This window comes from Carassius carassius, chromosome 2 (assembly GCF_963082965.1).
Source record: "Carassius carassius chromosome 2, fCarCar2.1, whole genome shotgun sequence".
Lineage (NCBI taxonomy): Eukaryota > Metazoa > Chordata > Actinopteri > Cypriniformes > Cyprinidae > Carassius > Carassius carassius.
This window is the reverse complement of record NC_081756.1, coordinates 15,710,190-15,731,120: the sequence shown is the minus strand read 5'-3', so window position 1 is coordinate 15,731,120 and position 20,931 is coordinate 15,710,190.

Sequence of the window (20,931 nt, the reverse complement as noted above, 5' to 3'; positions counted from 1 at the left end):
GCTTCAATAACGCCTCGGCAGTGCCACAGGCTGATCGCCACACTGCATTGAAGCAGTAATTCGTTCAAAAGGAGCTCCAACCATGTATTGAGTGAATAAATAAAACCAGCTTTGAAGATCTTGGACATTTTTGTCTTGTAAATCTTTTTTTGATTGATCTTTGAGAAAATATTCAAATTTTTTGAGATACTGAATTTTTTATTTTCCTAACCTCTTAAGTCATAGCCATCAGAATTAAAACAAAAAAACTCTTGAAATATTTCAATTTGTGTGCAATGAATATAGAATATAAGAATGTTTACTTTTTTAAATTAAATTACAAAAAATAAAGAACTTTTCCATGATATTCAATTTTTTCAAAAGAAAACCACAAGAAGTTTGACTTCTACATTTCTGGATGAATTGCTGACTGCATGCAAGCACTGTATGTGCAAAAAATAAATGTTCTGTGTAGCCTTGGTTTTTATCATATACATCTCTGATAAAGTATATAAATGACTCATTCAGTCATTGATGTGCAACCCCTATTTTTTTCACAACAAGCTCTCACTGGGAAGCCATTGTAATAAATGTAACAGTATGACAAATTAAGATTATTTTTTTATGAATATATGCAAAAGACAGTGGACAGTTCGATCACCTGCATTGCAGTAATTATTCATAACCTTTCAGTTTTGCAGCAGTTTTGTACACGTATTTCAAATGTTAAAATTTGTAAGTATTGGTGCATTATAATTTTGCATGTGCATTTTTTTATAGGTGTGTGACATTTTGTTACTTTTTCATATAATAGAAGACTGTATGTATGGACATATGCGTTTAATTTAGAAATTTTCTGTTACACATAGTGAAATGTTTTGAAAGTCTTGATAAACAACAAAATCCTCTTTCTTGCTTGTTTCCAAACCCTTCCCCCTCTCCACCACATCTGTTTGACCTGGTACACATAGCTTGTGCTGAGTACAACAAAAATTGTGTAAATATGTTATTGAAATTGATTAAAACTGACCAAAGTATATTTGTTTAATTCTCTTTTTGCAGTTTTAATTACTGTTATCCATCCATGTGGCTTTCTTTTTCTGATGCCAAAGGGAAACAAAAAACAGGCATTGCATTGATAAATAAAAACATATGGCTTTTTTACTTATTTATTTAAAGGAAGGATGGCGAAACATGTTCCTCTTATGGCCTGTTTCCCAACAAACGGCTTTAATCGTTCTGCTTTTTTACCTTTTCATTAGTGAAGTTGAAAAAATTACTCGTTGCATAAATGATAAATGATTGACTTGAATCATTTACTTGTTGCTAAGAAGCCGTTGTTTTTCATGGCTCTGCCTAAAACCTGGCAAGGCAAGTTTATATATATAGCACATTTCATACACAATGGTAATTCAAAGTGCTTTACATAAAAGAAAAATACATAATTATAATCACAACAATGAAACAAGGAATTTAAAAACTTAGAAAATTATTTAAAAAAATATTTAAGAGGTTTAAAAGGATTTTAAAACAGTCAAGAATAGAAAGTTATTATATATAAAATATAGTGCAATCATTTCGGATATTGCTCATTGAGTGGTGCAAAATGAAAATGAAGGCAGTAAAATGAAAGATAATTTCCCGGAAAACAGACCTACTCTTTAGACCCTCTAAATAATCAGCTTCCAGAAGAGATCAGATGTGCTAAAACATTAGTCAAATTTAAATGCAGACTCAAAATGGTTTTGCTGTGCATTTATTTTAGTTAAGGATTGACATTTTGAAAGATATGTAGATAACCACAAATGTCTGCTGAGTAATCGACTAACCCAAAAGCAGGGGTGACTCAAGGGAAATACTAAAGGGAGGGATTTTTGCATCACATTCAACCACATTCAATCACGCACTTGCTGCATCCCAATGTGTCTACATATACTACGACCTTAAAGTATGTACTCTTTTAGTGAAGAAAAAGTGCACACATTTAAGTGTGTAGTAGAAGAGTAAGCAATCTTTGGGACATACTATCACGTAATATAATTATAATTTAATTAAAACTTAAATTCCAGCGATATTGTCAACTTGATTGAACAGATACTATTTAAACTAAACTGAGCTGGATGATGACATCCATGAATTCAATGATAAACTAACTGCTTTTTTGCTGTATTGACACACTATTTTCCCATTTAATGCTGTTCCGTTTCTTTGTCACAATCTGTAATGATAAAAGCGCTATATGAATAAAGGTGACTTGACTAATGGACCACTCTGTTGCACAGTTACATGCATCCTGTCTCTGTAAACTACCCTGTCAATCATCCTCTCTGTTTAATTTCATTTAACTTCCTACCGTATTGAAGAGAATTTTCATAATGTTGCATTTAAAGGTGCTGCATGCATGTTTTTGACTCTACTAAAACATAAAAATACTATAATATGTTTGCAGATATTTAAGAAACATGCTAAGTTAATATACTTGTTTATCTGAAAAACAATGCTACAGTCAGTTAATCTTCTTTGAAATTGTGCATTCTGGGCAGGAATGTCAGTCTCTTTTTTGTTTTGTGAAGTCCGCTCTCAGCCAATTCTATCTCCCAATGACCGCCAAGTAAAACACACTGTCAAGGTCCAGAAAAATATGAAATGCAGTCAGAATAGTCCATCTGCCATCAGTGGTTCAACCTTAACATTATGAAGCAATGAGAACATTGCTGCTCAGAGTACTTTTTGTACGAAAAAAAAAAATTGCCTTTATTCAACAATTTGTCTCCTTTGTGTCTCTCCACATCACTGTAGTGCCATTTTGGAGAATATGAGCTGAATGCAGGCAGCTTACACTCTTCTGTGTCAGCTGCGCCACAAGAATGCACTGTTTTCTTTCAAATCAAAGTGTAAATACACATAGAAAACGTATCTAAAAAAACTAAAACGTATGGCGCAGTTGACACAGAAGAGTGTAAGCTGCCTGCATTGAACTACTGATACCAGATGGACTATTCTGACAATGTCTTTCATCCTTTTCTGGACCTTGACAGTGTAATTTACTTGCCAGTGTATGGGACAGTCACAAGCCTCCCGGTTTTCATCCAAAATATCTTAAATTGTATTTCAAAGGCAAACAAATCATTTACGGGTTTGGAACGACATGTTACTAATGACAAAATGTTCATTTTTGGGTGGAGTATCCTTTTAATGGAAAAAAGTTCACATTGTTGTTGAAGATGAAATATAACACAAATAACATTAAATAAACATTTTTAACAGGTCAAATTTTTATTATTAATAATTCAAACCCCTTTATCTAAACCTCTCTACTTAACGGTCGTTCGCACACATCCACCAATGTTTTTTTAACGTTTTTATTCATGTTTGTAGTTCTTAACTGAATCATTGGTCAAAGCACAATGGATTGTGGGTAAAATTAGCATTCCAAACTGGATATATAGCCCTCCAAAGGGCACTTCGAAGTGAAAACAATTAAGACTGCCAAACTGAAGGGTTGTCCCAAACCGAAGTGCTCAAAACTGGCCATTTCAGGGCTCTTCGGATTGAAGGATTTTGAAGGGTACAACTGATGGACACCTCAGGCCCCCATGATCCTTTGCAAAAAAGAAGTTGTATGGCAGAGTTCGACTTCACCGATAAATGTATGCACTATAAAAAATTATTTGTTGAGTCAACTAAAAATACTTAGTTACCCCGCTGGCTAAATGTTTTTGTTATCTTGACAATTTAATTCTTGTTTAAACAACTTCCCTAGAGTGGAATTAGTCCAGATAATAAACTTGTTTAAGTTGACTTGACTATTATTTCCTAGTCCAGTTGACCTAAATCACGTTTTGTCAGCTGGGATTTTTCATTTGTTTTATTTACTTGGATCAATAAACTTAAGCAAATGTTACTACACTGCCTTGAATTTTTTAATAAAAATGACAAGACACTTTTTTATTATTTAATTTATTAAATGATAGAGACAACAATTTCATTCACATTTAAGTTGAACAAGCAGTTCTCTTACGAGAGCTCTCTCGTACTGCGTCTTAACTAAGACGCTACGGGAAAAGTCTCTTTTCACGAAATACTGAATCAAAAAATTATCCTTAATTTTGTATTTTTGTAAAGCCCATTTGCAGCAGTACACAGCCATAGGCGAGACGGCTCGTTCGCTCATTGGCTTGTTCTGTGGCAACTGCACAGCGTATCGAGCGCAGGCTGATGCAACATCAGACCAATAAAGCCGCTTCGCGCCCTTCTTGCCACTTCCCGCCGAAACGGGTGTGGCCACAACCTATAAAAGGAGCTCAAAAAGGCTGACTCACCTGATTTGGCCTATGGTGACTCTGAGGACTCGCCGGGCGTTCTTCTCGAAGCCTGCATCATCCGCTGCGCCGCAGCGCCGTAAGAAGAGCCGCTAGCAGCGTCTACCAGAACCGCCTCCAGCTCTGCCGAGCTCGCCAGTTCCCTCCGCTTCGCCGGCCTCCCCTGCATCGCTTCCCGTCCGCTGTCTGCCGACGCGTCATCTGAGGAAGTGGATCTCAAGCCCGTGTCGGAGGAAGAGGACATGTGCTCTCTGCTTGCTTCGGGCAGTGAGGGTTGGGCGAGCTCCGTGGATCTCGCGCCCTCTGCTCAGAGGCCCAGCAGCTCACCAAGGACCACCACGTCTTGGTCCGTTCGGACAACATGTCTGTGGTGTCCTACATAAATCGCCAGGGCGGTCTCGGGTCCCGAAACCTGTACAGGCTGGCGGAACGCCTCCTGGTTTGGGCTCAGGGCAAACGTGAGTTCGCTGAGGGCAGTGCATGTGCCTGGGCTACAGAATCTGGGTCCAGACAGGCTGTCCAGAGGCAATGTTCCTATGGGCGAATGGTCTCTACACCCGCAAACAGTCCGGCTAGTGTGGGGGAGATTTGGCAGGGCGGAGTCCATGAAGGGTCCCCCTTTTGAGCCTATCCAATCAGTTAGCCTTCAGCATCTGTCGTTCAAGACAGTATTCTTGTTGGCTCTCGCTTCAGTGAAGCGTGTGGGTGATCTGTACGCGCTCTCGGTGAGCCAGTCGTGCTTGGAGTTTGGGTCTAATGACTCAAAGGTCATACTCAAACCTAGGCACGGTTATGTGCCGAAATCCCTCAACACGCCATTTCAGGCTCAGGTTATTGCCCTGTCTGCCCTGCCGGTGTCAGGAGAGGATAGAGACTCGAGTCTTCTTTGCCCTGTCAGGGTTTTAAGAGCTTATGTGTCTCGCTCTGCTGCCTTTCGGCAGACGGAGCAGCTGTTTGTCTCGTTCGGTGGACGTTCCAAGGGAATGGCTGTTTCGAGACAGACTCTATCCAGATGGATAGTTGACGCCATAGCGTTAGCTTACGCTTCCAGGGGCCTTCAGTGCCCGCTGGGAGTCAGAGCACACTCCACAAGGGGCGTCGCCTCGTCGTGGGTGTGGTCTACTGGGATCTCCTTGCAGGATATATGTATGGCGGCAGGTTGGGCCTCGCCGTCTACATTTATCAGGTTCTATAACCTGGAGGTTCCCGCCTTGCAAGCAAGGCTGCTGTCGGTATAGTCGAATCAGGGCCCTGAGGGGAACTCTGAGTTCGTGAGCGTTATGCGCTGCCGACTGTTATATGGGCGGTATTGCATAAGACCCGCATTGCCACATTGGTCAGGCCTTGCCTCGGCTGTGTGATGTCATATTGCCGCATCTACGGATGTTGCTAGATATGGGACGGAGGGCTTTCCCCCTTCCTGTCCTGGACTCTCTGTGAGTCCCTCAGGTGACTGTGCACTGTAAATCCTGGGCATTGCTTCAGGTTTATTGGTGTGTGATCCCTGCGCGCACGGCGTTTTACATTGGGTTCCCGTAGCGTCTTAGCTAAGACGCAGTACGAGAGAGCTCTCGTAAGAGAACGTACTCGGTTACTAAACGTAACCTCGGTTCTATCTAGAAGGGCGAACGAGTACTGCGTTCTCTGCTGTGCGTACGATTCACTCTGGTTCGCTTCGGGTGAGTCAGCCTTTTCGAGCTCCTTTTATAGGTTGGGCCACACCCGTTTCAGCGGGAAGTGGCAAGAAGGGCGCGAAGTGCCCTTATTGGTCTGATGTTGCATCAGCCTGCGCTCGATACGCTGTGCAGTTGCCGCAGAACAAGCCAATGAACGAACGAGCCGTCTCGCCTATGGCTGTGTACTGCTGCAAATGCGCTTTACAAAAATACAAAATTAAGGATAATTTTTTGCTTCAGTATTTCGTGAAAAGAGACTTTTCCCGTAGCATCTTAGCTAAGACGCAGTACTCGTTCGCTCTTCTAGAGAGAACCGAGGTTACGTTTAGTAACCGAGTACGTTTGCTGTCAACACATCAACAGACAATGTGTTTGTCAAAAGGGATCATTTTAAATTTCATACCTCAATATGAAAAGTCAGAAGGTTAAACACTGTATATTAACCCTGCACAAGTTTACCTGCACTCCCCCCACAATAGTGCAAGTTATTGGTCAAAATGAGAAACCAAGATTAAATTTTGTGGTCATAATACAAGAAACAGATAGAAAAAGGAAAGCAAAAGCAGTGCACTTGTCAATTTAAAGAAAAATGTGTACACTACTGTATAAGAGAATGTGATGTGAAACAACATTTGTTTTCAAGAGAACATACATATTCCAAGTCATAACATTATCAAATTTAATGACAGAGAGACCCATTAGGAATCCAAATGCCTTGGGGACATGGGAGATATCAGTGATGACAGGATGTCAATAAGTGGAAAATACACCTCCGGAACCAACTAGGCTTAAAATTGTTTACATGTTATTTTCTTTATAGGTATCCTATATGATTTCTGAATGTCATCAAATGTGACAAACCAATGCAACGTATGAGTTTTCTTTTTCCTTAATCCAATATTGCCTGTTTGCTATTCAGTCTAGTCTGTCCCACCATTTTAAGCCCATTTTGTCATGACAATCCTGCATGAAAATTTACAAAATTAACAATTTACTCTTAGGTCCATTTTGTTATGAAAATCCTACAAAAATAACTCCCCTTAACACAAGCTGGAATATACCCCATGCCTAGGGGTAGTAGGAAAAACTCTTAACAGGGCATAACAAGACTGGGTGATGGAATCCCAAGTACGAATCACTCCGGTCGATAATCAAACAGGTACACGATGTTAATTTGCGAAGTAATTCACTTTAATTTAAAACCAAGAAGTGAAACAAAAAGTATCTCTACAGGGTGTCCCAAGGCCAAAATAACAAACAAAACAAATCTAAAAAGAAAAATAGAATAATAAATAACCTAACTGAGTAACAAAAGTAAAATACATTTTACTCCCCTAGCACAAAACAGAACCCAAACAAGATAACCAAAACAAATCGGCAGGACACCCCTTTGCTTCACGTTAGTACACAAGGTTGAAAATGAATGAACATGATCAATAGATTTTACACTACACTTTGAGTAACAAATTTGATCATCGACTGGAGAAGGCCCTCACTTCCGGTCCAGTGGCTGCGGTTCTGAAACTGTTGGTGCTGCGGGTCTGCAGCTGGATATATCTCAACTCATGAGACAGTTTAGATGCACAATATTTATGCGTGTCTCTCAAAACAACGCGCATACCGAAAGCTCATTTTACACAGTTAAAAACTTTACGTTACTTCAAGTCAAGTAAAGTCAAGTCTGTGCATTTATTTGCAATCAAGTCAACGATATCGCTGTAGATGAAGTGACCCCAACTAAGCAAGCCAGAGGCGACAGCGGCAAAGAACCGAAACTCCATCGATTACAGAATGGAGAAAAAAACCTTGGGAGAAACCAGGCTCAGTTGGGGGGCCAGTTCTCCTCTGACCAGACGAAACCAGTAGTTCAATTCCAGGCTGCAGCAAAGTCAGATTGTGTAGAAGAATCATCTGTTTCCTGTGGTCTTGTCCTAGTGGTCCTCTGAGACAAGAGGTGTTTCTCAATGTCAAGGAAGGATCCTCGGAAGCCAGTATTCCGAGGATGCTACGTTATCAACATCCGTCGAAGGACTGTTCCAATGTCAAGGATCCTCGGAATTTCAACCAAGGACTGAGTCCTTCGTTCGAAGAATATCCCATACACAGGAAAGGATGCATATGTGTATCCTTCGCGCTCTTCGCGCTCTCAAATCACCCACAATCCTATGCGCGCAGCTTTGCTATCTTGTTCAAAAATTAAAAAATGTTGAACGTTAGCGGAGTCGGAGCATTAACGGTTTTTATTTACGTTACCAAACATTTGTTATAACTGTAGTAAATATAAGTAAAGTTTAACGTTTAAATGCCAGTACAAATTACTACCATATTTATATTGTAAATTATACAAATACAAATGGTTAACTGAACCGGACCTGTCATTTATCAATTGGTTGCGTCATCGGCATTTCTTTTATAAATAACTAGTTAAGTTGTCCAAAGTAATTTAACGATACAGCATTATTCAAACGGATCTTTTCACTGACGTAATGACGCAATTACGTGCACTTGCTAGCCTGTTCCATTTACGTGTTCTCCGAATGCTTAAGAGGAGTCTCGCCTAGCCTCTGAAGGAAGTGACTTGGAAGGACCAGTCCTGCCAAGAAAGGATCCTTGACATTGAGAAACACCTAAGGTCTTTACAGGGGATCTGTATCTGGGGCTCTAGTTGTCCTGGTCTCCGCTGTCTTTCAGGGCTGTAGAGGTCCTTTCTAGGTGCTGATCCACCATCTGGTCTGGATAGTACTAGTGTTGGGCGATATGGTCATTTTTCAAATCGTCATATCGTCAGCCCGTGAGATCGACGATACACAATATTATCGAGCATGGGTGGAGCAAGAGAGAGACTCTTTGTTCTTGTCATAGCATAACTATTTGGTGTTTTAAACCGCGCAGTTACGCGAGAGAGAGCCTATGGAGTCACCAATAATAAAAAAAAAAATTACTTTCAAACATACTGACTGATATAAATAACGTTAAATATAAAAATACTGTATTTAAAACAGCTAGTTCATACATAGTCGGACGCAACTGTCATATCGCACGTCCGCATCTGCGCAGGGAAGTTATCAGTCTAAATGTTCTCCAAAATCAGTCAACAGTGAAAATCAATAGCAGATTTCATTTAAAGTCCAACAGTTAAACACTAATATTGGGCATAAACGAACATTTAAATATAAAGTATTTAAAACAGGTAAGTTGATATATTTGTAGTAAAGTTGAATTGAACTGATGCATCAGTCATACAGCGCTCCGGACCGCGCGCCTCATGACGAGCTTGACGCTCTGCCACAGAAACAAGAATGAGATGCATTCTAACATAACTGTGGCATTAAACTCAGTTAGTGAGGGCTCGTTTAATATATTGCACATACAGTATATAGGCCGTTTAGATTACTTGTTAAAGTGCAATGAAATACCTTATATCTGCAGACGATGTAGCCTACGTCTGTTTGTGGATGGAGACTTTGTAACGGCCAAAACTATGTATTTTGCATGCATCACATTATAGTGCGGTGTGCATGAAAATAATAACAAGGCGGCAGATTGAACTTATTATCCATAGTGGTTCTCACGTAGTCCTTCTGTAGCAGACTTCAAGTGGTAACCACAGGATACCATGGAAACACGACCACTCAACGACTGAAGTGATGATACTCTGTGTTGTTTATTCACCTTAAACAGAGTAGTGAGGCACAATTAGGGACATTCGAGAAGGCCTACTCTCTAATTCCTCCACTTCCCCGTCTGCATACACCATGCGTCTGAGCGCGAACACTTAAAGGAGAAGCGCTATAGTTTACGTAGGTGTCCCACTAATTAAAGCCCCACATACAACAATGGATAGGAACTCTATCTAAATCATTGAAAACAGTGCATTGAAAACAAGTTTTGCTGAAGTTAACAGTATATACTACATTTATTATTACGCATAAAAAAACTCAAATGCCTAAATTGACCGGCTACATACTTCCCCCTTAACTTCACAAGACTTGAGCTTACACCTTTGTGTTGAATAAAGGAGCAAATAGGGCAATTAGATTGTTACTTGACAACATCATTCTGTCATACAACATTCACGTTTCCCGACACTCACAGGAAAAAGAACATAAGAAAGTTGATCAGGCTCTCAGATATTCTTTTGCTCAAGAGGTGCCTTATACACCACTCGATGTGACTTAATTTACACTTTTTTTGTTGCCTCACATTCTTATTACTGGGCCCACATAACTTAAAACCTCTTAAAATAAAAGAGACTTAGAAACATCTTTAACTGCGTTGTGAGTTGTTCTCTGAGTCATATTTTGAATCAGTCTGTTTACCGGTCTAACTAACCTACCAACCCGTGTTCGTACCTGGGTCACTATTTCAGATACATTAGGGGGTGCGCTAGAGATGGACAGGGTGCTGGTGGATCTCAACTGATCTCTAGCACTGGGCATTGCGCCAATTGCACACACTTGGTCTTGAGAGTCTGTAAGATTTGATGGGATGATTTGGGAGTCGGACTGAGGGAAATTAATTTCAGACCCTGGGTCAGAATCGTCTGATTTACTCTCAGGCTTTCCAAGATCCATAACACTCTCCTGTTCTCCCGCATCTAAACGCCCTTCCACCGAATTATCTGTGTAAGGTAAGGAAGCAACCCACTCAGCAGTACGCTCTGTTTCAGGAAGGTCACTCCCCAGTGCAGAATTATGTGCCAAAGCTTCACCTGACTGCTCCTGGCTGGCTAATGAGTCATCGTGGAAAGACTCATCTTCATGTTCTCCTTCCTCAAGAGGCAGAAAGTTGGCTTGCAACATAAGGTTACGGTGTACTACCTTCAATTCAATTCAATTCAATTCAAGTTTATTTGTATAGCGCTTTTTACAATACAAATCGTTACAAAGCAACTTTACAGAAAATTATGTTTCTACAATATTTAGTAGTAGCTAGTAGTTTGTGCACGTTTGACAGGATTTTAGAAAAATAAAAATAATAATAATAATACAAGACGTAGTCAGCTAGATGATGAACTATCAATATTATTAATTAATAGTAATTATAGGATGCAGTCACACATGTAGCAATAGTTGTTAGTTCTGTTTGTTGATTCAAGGTTAGGATCATCTGGGGTCCTCTGAGAGTCAGCATAATCTCTTCTCAGGTGTTCTGGATCCAGACTGGAGCTTGTGTAAATCCTAGTTACATCCCGTGGCAAAACATAGAAACAAAATAGAGACATCATTAGCATAGCTGCTGATCCAACAAAGTAAAATTAGTTTAACCCAAGCTAAAGAATAAAAATGCAGATGCAACTACACTCACAATTTAAGAGATACATTATTCGAATGCTTGGCGAAAGAGATGAGTTTTTAATCTAGATTTAAACAGAGAGAGTGTGTCTGAACCCCGAACATTATCAGGAAGGCTATTCCAGAGTTTGAGAGCCAAATGTGAAAAAGCTCTACCTCCTTTAGTGGACTTTGCTATCCTAGGAACTACCAAAAGTCCAGCGTTTTGTGACCTTAGGGTGCGTGATGGGTTGTAGCGTGGTAGAAGGCTAGTTAGGTACGCAGGAGCTAAACCATTTAGGGCCTTATAGGTTAGTAATGATAATTTGTAACTGATACGGAACTTAATAGGTAGCCAGTGCAGAGACTGTAAAATTGGGGTAATATGATCATATTTTCTTGACCTGGTAAGGACTCTAGCTGCTGCATTTTGGACTACCTGTAGCTTGTTTATTGACGAAGCAGGACAACCACCTAGAAGTCCATTACAATAGTCCAGTCTAGAGGTCATGAAAGCATGAACTAGCTTTTCTGCATCAGAAACAGATAACATGTTTCGTAGCTTGGCAATGTTTCTAAGATGGAAGAATGCGGTTTTTGTAACATTGGAAATATGATTTTCAAAAGACAAATTGCTGTCCAATATAACACCCAGATTTCTGACTGTAGAGGAAGTAACAGTACATCCGTCTAGTTGCAGATTGTAATCTACAAGATTCTGTGTGGTGTTTTTTGGTCCAATAATTAATATCTCTGTCTTATCCGAATTTAATTGGAGAAAATTATTTGTCATCCAATCTTTTACATTTTTAACACACTCTGTTAGCTTAGATAATTGGGAAGTTTCATCTGGTCTCGTTGAGATATATAGCTGAGTATCATCAGCATAACAGTGGAAGCTAATTCCGTATTTTCTAATAATATTACCAAGGGGCAACATGTATATTGAAAATAGAAGGGGACCTAGGACGGATCCTTGTGGCACTCCATATTTTACTGATGATAAATGAGATGACACCCCATTTAAGTAAACAAAATGGTAGCGATCGGACAGGTAGGATCTAAACCATCTTAGAGCCTGCCCTTGAATACCTGTATAGTTTTGTAATCGATCTATGAGTATGTCATGATCTATGGTGTCGAACGCAGCACTAAGATCAAGTAAGACTAGAAATGAGATGCAGCCTTGATCTGACGCAAGAAGCAGGTCATTTGTATTTTTAACAAGTGCAGTTTCTGTGCTATGGTGGGGCCTAAAACCTGACTGAAATTCTTCATACAGATCATTTTTATGCAGGAAGGTGCTCAATTGAGCAGACACAACTTTTTCTAAAATTGTAGACATAAATGGAAGATTTGAAATAGGCCTATAATTTGCCAGTACACTAGGATCTAGTTTTGGTTTCTTAATAAGAGGCTTGATAACCGCCAGCTTGAATGGTTTTGGGACGTGACCTAAAGATAACGACGAGTTAATGATATTGAGAAGCGGTTCTTCGGCTACAGGTAACAGCCCTTTAGTAATTTAGTGGGTACAGGATCTAATAAACATGTTGTTGGTTTAGATACAGTGATAAGTTTATTTAGCTCTTCCTGTCCTATATTTGTAAAGCACTGCAGTTTTCTTTGGGTGCGATGGATGAAACTGAAGTGTTAGACGCTGTAGAATCTACATTCGCTATTGTATTTCTAATGTTATCTATTTTATCAGTGAAGAAATTCATAAAGTCATTACTATTTAACGTTGGTGGAATATTTGAATCAGGTGGCGTCTGGTAATTTGTTAATTTAGCCACTGTGCTAAATAAAAACCTTGGATTGTTTTGGTTATTTTCAATGAGTTTGTGGATATGCTCTGCCCTAGCAGTTTTTAGAGCCTGTCTATACCTGGACATACTGTTTTTCCATGCAATTTTAAAAACTTCCAAGTTAGTTTTTCTCCATTTGCGTTCAAGACTACGAGTAACTTTCTTGAGAGAGTGAGTATTACTGTTATACCATGGCACAGTACGTTTTTCTCGAACCTTTTTCAATTTGATGGGGGCAACAGCTTCTAATGTATTAGAGAAAATAGTGCCCATGTTGTCAGTAATTTCGTCTAATTCATGTGTATTTTTGGGTACAAATAGCAGTTGAGATAGATCAGGCAGGTTATTTGCGAATCTGTCTTTGGTGGCTGGAACAATAGTTCTGCCCAGACGGTAACGCTGAGACATATAGTTAATATCAGTTATACGCAGCATGCACGATACAAGGAAATGGTCTGTAATATCATCACATTGGGGTACAATATCTATAGCAGTAAGATCGATTCCATGCGATATAATTAGATCTAGTGTATGATTAAAACGATGAGTGGGCCCGGTGACATTTTGCTTGACTCCAAAGGAGTTTATTAGGTCAGTAAACGCAAGTCCTAATGTATCATTTGCATTATCAACGTGAATATTAAAATCTCCCATGATTAGCGCCTTATCAACTGTAACTAGAAGGTCTGAGAGGAAATCTGCAAATTCTTTTAGGAATTCTGTATATGGCCCTGGTGGTCTATACACAGTAGCCAGAGCAAGAGATACATTAGATTTCTTTTGCATGTCTGACAGTGTAACATTTAGCAGAAGTATTTCAAAAGAGTTAAACCTGTATCCTGTTTTCTGGGTAACATTGAGAATATCACTATATATTGTTGCAACACCTCCTCCACGACCAGTCTGACGGGGCTCATGCTTATAACAGTAGTTTGGTGGAGTAGACTCATTTAGACCAAAATAATCATTCGGTTTTAGCCAGGTTTCAGTCAAGCAGAGTACATCAAAACTATTTTCTGTGATCATTTCATTTACAATAACTGCTTTGGGTGTGAATGATCTAATATTTATGAGCCCAAACTTTAAAAATTGTTTTTGTTCATTTACTTTACATTTTTCTGGTTTAATTACGATAAGATTTTTTCTAGATCCTACATTATATTTTGACCTCACTATTCGGGGAACAGACACAGTCTTAATAGTTTTTACAGCACAAGTACTTTTATCATTTAAGCGGGTGGAACAAAAGTCATCATAATAGTTATTAGAGAATTGTCTTACTAGTCACATGGAGCGAAGTGTCCTGGAGATGTTGTCAGAGAGCAGCTCCGCTCCGATTCTGCTGGGGTGTAATCCATCAGCGCGAAACAGCCTAGGACGCTCCCAGAAAAGATTCCAGTTATTAACAAATAGCAGTTTCTGTTCTTTACACCATGACAACAACCATTCATTTAAAGCAAAAAGTCTACTGAACCTTTCGTGTCCTCGTCGATACGTGGGCAGTGGTCCTGACACGACGATCGTCGCCGCGGGCGTCGTGCTGCGAACCGTCTCGATCAGGCTGCTGAAGTCCCTCTTCAGCGTCTCCGTCTGCCGCAGCGTGGTGTCGTTAACCCCGGCGTGAAGCACGACCGCTCTGGGGCTCTCGTCGACCTTTAGGATCGCGGGTATCTGCGCAGAAACATCGAGAACACGAGCACCAGGCAAACAATGAGTGTGCACTTTACCTTCGGCTAACGTAGCACTTACGTGTCGGACGATGGAGTCTCCGATGATCACAGCGTCGCGTCCTGTCTCGCGGAGGGGAGCGAAGCGGTTCCGGGTGGAGATGTCGAAGGCAGGAGGGGGAGAACCTTCTCTTGACCCGTACTGATATTCTTAACACGATAAGTGTGGCATCTGGGGTCTTTAGAAACCACCACATAGGGCACTGATTCCCACTTATCAGCCAGTTTTCTCCGTCCTCTTTCACCCTTGTTGGCTAACAGTACTCTGTCTCCTTCCTCAATGTCGCATCCCCTTACTCTCCTATTGTAGAATTCAGCCTGTCGTTGCTGACTTGCACTAGCATTAGCCTGAGCAAGGTTAAGAGCCTCCTTGAGATCATATCTCATTTTTGCAACGTAGCTGCCATAGTCTGTGATGTCGTCATCTCTTCCAACACTATGGAACATAACATCTATTGGCAGACGAGGGATCCTTCCATACATCAGATAGAATGGTGCGTAACCCGTTGATTCATGAGCGGTGCAGTTATAGGTGAACGTCAGTGTTTGTAACATCTGAGGCCACTTTTGCTTAACTCTTGGGGGTAAGGCTCGTATCATACTGCCTAGTGTGCGATTAAACCGCTCAGTGTGACCATTCCCCATAGGATGATAAGCCGTCGTCCTCGACCTCTTGACACCTGCAATCTGCAGCAACTCCTGGATCAGTTCACTCTCGAAGTTTGCACCCTGATCTGAATGGATCCTCTCTGGGAATCCATAGATGCAGAAATATCTGTCCCACAGTTGGCGAGCTACTTGCTGGGCTGTTTGGTTTTTGCATGCGAAGGCGTGTGCCATTTTGGTGAAATGGTCTGTAATCACCAACACATCAACACTTCCACCTCTGCGATCTTCTGCAGAGCAAAAGTCTATGCACACCAGCTCTAGAGGCCTGGTTGTCTTAACACTCTCGAGCGGGGCTCTTGCTTCTGGCTCAGGTGTCTTGCTCACCACGCAGCGCTTACAGCATCTAACATGCTCTCTGACATCCCGCTCCATGCCTACCCAAAAGAACCTTTCTCTGGTCAAATGAAGTGTTCTGGCCTGGCCCTGGTGACCAGCATCGTCATGTACTCCCTGCAGGACTTGTTCGGTGAGTGAAGCTGGGACGATATATTGCCAACGTTTCTTTCCTGTTAGCTGGTCTTTGCACACACGATACAAAACTCCATCCAACATTTTCAACCTCTCCCACTGTTTGAGAGTCTTCAGTATTTTATGAATCTTTTGTACTCTCACGTCTTGATGGCCTCCTGCCACGGGAGACATAAGAACTCGAGCCAAAACAGGATCTTCTGACTGTTTATCCTGAAGCTCTTTCAGTGTAAATACTGGCAGCACACTTTGCCCTGCTGGAATTAAGTTGTGCACATCCTGAGTTAGCCAATAATGCACTTCTCCCTTTGGCCCTGCATTCCACTCAGCCTGGTTCATCAGTATGGCCGACACTTCATCAGAGGAGAACGAGAAACCATTTGGCTCTTGGTCAGAGACAGGGGGTTCGACACTTTTTAGCACTGATTCTGAAAGCGTGCTGTACTACGTCCTCTTTGAAGTGATTGGCCTCCTTCAGCAGTCTCACGTAAGGCTCTGTTACCAACCTCCGACTTGCACGTCCTTGGACAAAAGGTTGTCGACTCATGGCATCTGCCACCACGTTCTTGCTCACGGGGATGTACTGGATACTAAAGTCATATGGTGCCAACTTGGCGACCCACCTCTGCTCACACGCATCGAGCTTTGGCTTCGTCAGGATGTAGGTTAGCGGATTATTATCCGTCCAGACGGTGAAGGAATGGCCTTTCAGCCAGTGGCTGAATTTGTCACAGACAGACCACTTTAAAGCCAGGAACTCCAAGCGGTGGGCAGGGTAATTGCTTTGTGAACGTGAGAGGGCCTTATTAGCGAAAGCGACAGGACGTGCTCTAGTTTCGCCTTCCGAGACTTGAGAAAGTACAGCACCCAATCCATCCAGAGAGGGGTCTGTTGACAGGATGAAGGGGCGGTTGAAATCTGGGTGTGCAAGCACTACTGACTCCAAAAGGGCCGACTTTAGATGATTGAAGGAGTCACGCTGTTCCCTCTTCCAATCGCTTGGGTTCAGCCTCCTGAAGGCAGATGGCTTTTGTTCCACTACTCTTTTGTCCCCTTGGTGCAGCGGTCAGTGCGAACAAGGGTTTAGCTATGCTAGAGCAGTTCTGTATGAATCGCTGATAAAACATAACCATGCCCAGGAACGACTTTATCTTTTTTTGAGACGGCGTAACCCCATCTTCCATCATAAGGTCCGTTTCGGTTATCGCTGTAATGGCTTGAACTTTGTCGGGGTCGGCAGTTACCCCTCTCTCATCAATCACATGACCTAGGAACCGTACACTCCGACGTAGCAGGTGGCACTTTTTCGGGGCAAGTTTTAGACCATGGGTTCTCAGGCGGCTGAACACCAGCTCGAGCCTTTCCATCATCATACTCTCATTTGGTGCAAATACTAGAAGGTCGTCTAGGTAACAGATAATGGTAAGGAAGTTCTGGTCCCCGAATATGCTCATCATTAGACGCATAAAACTTGCAGGACTGTTGCACAAACCTTGAGGGAGTCGGTTGAACTCATAGAGTCCCATTGGTGTTGTGAACGCAGTGAATGTTTTATCTTCCTCTGCCATCTCTATATTGTAGAATCCTGAGGTAAGATCCATAGCGCTGAATATGGCATTGCCGCCAAATGCAGCTAGACAATCTGCCTGGTGTGGCAAAGGATGGGCGTCTTTAGTAGTGCGGGCATTCAGCCATTGATAGTCGACACAGATGCGTAAATCTCCGCTTTTCTTCCAGACGAGCACCAGCGGGGAGGCCCACTCACTTGAGGATTTACGAATTATCTCAAGCTCCTCCATTTCTGAAAGAACATGTCTGAGCTTGTGGTAATGGGCGGGGGGCACACGTCGGTAAGGCAGTCTAAAGGGGCGACTATCTGCAAGATGTATTCGATGAGAGAAATCCTTCGCTTTACCGCAGTCTAATTTACTCTTTGAGAACACGTCCTCATATTTACATACTAGCTGTACAAGTTGTTCCTTCCATTGCGATGACACCTCACAAGAATCAACATCAAGGTCGCTTAGACCGAGTTTGCTCAGTCTATCGCAGAAACTTGAATCAGCGGATCTACTGTCAGAGACTGAAACACCTGCAGTTTGGTTCATGACTTTCAGCTCATTACTGGCTAGATGCTGCTGACTGATATCCAAGTCCTCCAAAGCTACACAAGGGTATACATCAGCCAACTTGGTGTTCCTCCGCAATGTTATGGGCTTGTCTGTAGCATTTAGCACCTTGACTGGCACCCATCTGTCACCACTCATGGAGGATACCACCCGCCCAATGACTATGTTCTTATGTGACTGAGACTTTGCAGGTTCCACAAGGACAGCACTTCCCACAGAAACAGGTGTGGAATCAGGTAGGCGTCCCCAGACAAGGTGTTCTTGCTGAGGACACAGCACTACGGCCTGGGTGAGTTTGGCCGTTCCTATCTTGTTGGGCATTTCAGTGCCTTTCCACCTGTGGAGGCCAGACAACATGTCCAGAAACTGCATAATATCTTCATCTCCTGAACTTTCAGGTCGATTTAGGACACGCCAGTACCCATGTTTACTCTTCATCTGGCTGATGATGTACTTGATAACATTAGTGCCCAAGATCATTTCGTCTCGCTGACCAGGTACGGCAAGAGTGGGAACACTAACCTCATGTCCATACACTTCCATTTCAAGCTGGTAAATACTCTCTGGTTGAATGCTAACACCACCGCAACCAACAAGGACGATATCGGGGCGCATTTCACTGGGGGTGAGCGCAACTCCTGCACTCTTCAACTTGCGTTCAGCCTCCACATTCATAGTACAGGCCATGGACCCACTATCAAGCAGAGCACGTAATGTAACTGGGGCCCCTGAAACAACAACATCAGTGTAAAACAGGCTGTCAGCTCTTTCCAACTTCATTACATTTTGATATAGAACACTTTTATCAGGAATTGCTTTGCAGCTTTCTTCATACACCCAAAGGTCATCTTTGCTGTTGAGGGTTTCACTTTTCCCACTCACATAGTCCCCTCCCCAATGTGAGCAGGATAGTTTTCCTGAGTGTGAGGCACCATGTTCGGCTGGGAGGCTGGTTCTGTAACACTAGGACAGTCTTTACGATGGTGTCCAACCCTCATGCAGACAAGACACCGTCTCTCTCGCATGCAGTGTGAGCGAGTGGAGTGTGTTGTGTCCCCACAAATGCGGCAAGACAGAAAGCGAGCTCCATGTGTTTGGACGGGCCTTGAAGGACCATACGCCGGCTGACTAGTCCGCTCAAGCACTCTCTCTAACATGCTAAGGACACGTTCTAATGCATCAGGATTGACTGCATCACCTGTCTTAGGATGGCTACTTGGAGTGCATGTTGCGGCATTGATAGCAGTTATTTCACTTTCCACGACTTCAACGTTAGAGATTGCTGTAGCTGTCAATACTTGAAGGGTGCGAGGCATAACTGTACTGGGTGCTCTGCAAAACTGACTTTCCCTCTGATGGGAAAATGTTCATCAATAGCCTCCTGTATCTCTTCGACTGACCATTTGCTCATAGGCTTACATTTAAACACACTGGACAGTTATGGGTCAGGGCAGTTTCGTATGAACATCATGGCTACTTCCACACTCATGTTCTCCACGTTACTCCCACTGCGTTCTAAGTGACCATTGGCTCGTTCAGCTGTGGAGTTCAATCTCACCCAATAGTCGACGGGGCTTTCCTTAGCTTTAGGCTGTGTTGCGTAGAAATCTGCCAATGGCAACAGTGACACTGGGTGATCGCTAAAGTAGTGTCTCAACATGTCATAAATTTTCTCAACACTAGCTGGACTGGAAGAAGCTGTTCTTTTTAGTCCCACTTTGATTATATTTTTAGCCCTTCCTAAGAGGTGACTCATGATGGTAACGGCTTTCTCTGCTTCAGGGCAACTGCTTTTCTGCAAGTACAGTTCCATAACATCTATCCATTCTTGTACTGTGTACTTGTCACTCTGGTCTCCCTTGAACATGGGTGGCTCTTTGATGTCAGACCTCACTATAAAGTTGACTTTGGGGGATTCAGGATGGAGCACATTCTTGGTTAGCTCTGGTGGACTTGTAGGTAACGGGTTGACTACACTCTGACTGGCTAGCAAATGGCTGATTATGGACTCACCAATCTGACTACCCAGCTCTCCTATTAACTCTCGTAGCTGCTGTGTGACATTGGGGCTGGGGTCAGTTGGAGTGGAACACGTTGGCTGTGCTAACTCTGGATGGGGATTTACTTTTGGCTCTGACAAGGTACTTGGAAATAACAGTTTTGGTATGGCCCCTGTATTCTCTCTTACACTATACAGACCCCTACCCCTCCCAGCTAATGGAGTGAATATATCAGAAGTGTCTCAACCTCTCCCGGCCATTCTGAATGCTAAGACAAAAATGAATCCCAAATAAATTAACAGAAATTTGTGAAATAAGTAAATATGCAGTGGTTACAGATTTGCAAAAAAAACTCAATGAAAATATATAGTTTGAGATGAACTCAGTTTTCAAAGGAATGTAAATGTGAATGTCAACGTCCAATATGTGCAAATGTCCGATGTACGCCTGCGTGTACAGTGTACGGTGCAGTCTGGAATTAAGTGGAACTTCACGGCGGACCGGTAAACGCGTGTGTTTGTGTGCAAATGTCCGAATAACTTCACTTGAATATCTGCTCTGTAGATCCTCTGGCCACGCAGAACCCGTCACAGCACACTGCTAGACCCCGGCGATCGGCTGCAGCTGACCAAGTGGATCCGGGTCACGGCACCAGTTTTATGTAGCAGACTTCAAGTGGTAACCACAGGACACCATGGAAACACGACCACTCAACGACTGAAGTGATGATACTCTGTGTTGTTTATTCACCTTAAACAGAGTAGTGAGGCACAATTAGGGACATTCGAGAAGGCCTACTCTCTAATTCCTCCGCTTCCCCGTCTGCATACACCATGCGTCTGAGCGCGAACACTTAAAGGAGAAGCGCTATAGTTTACGT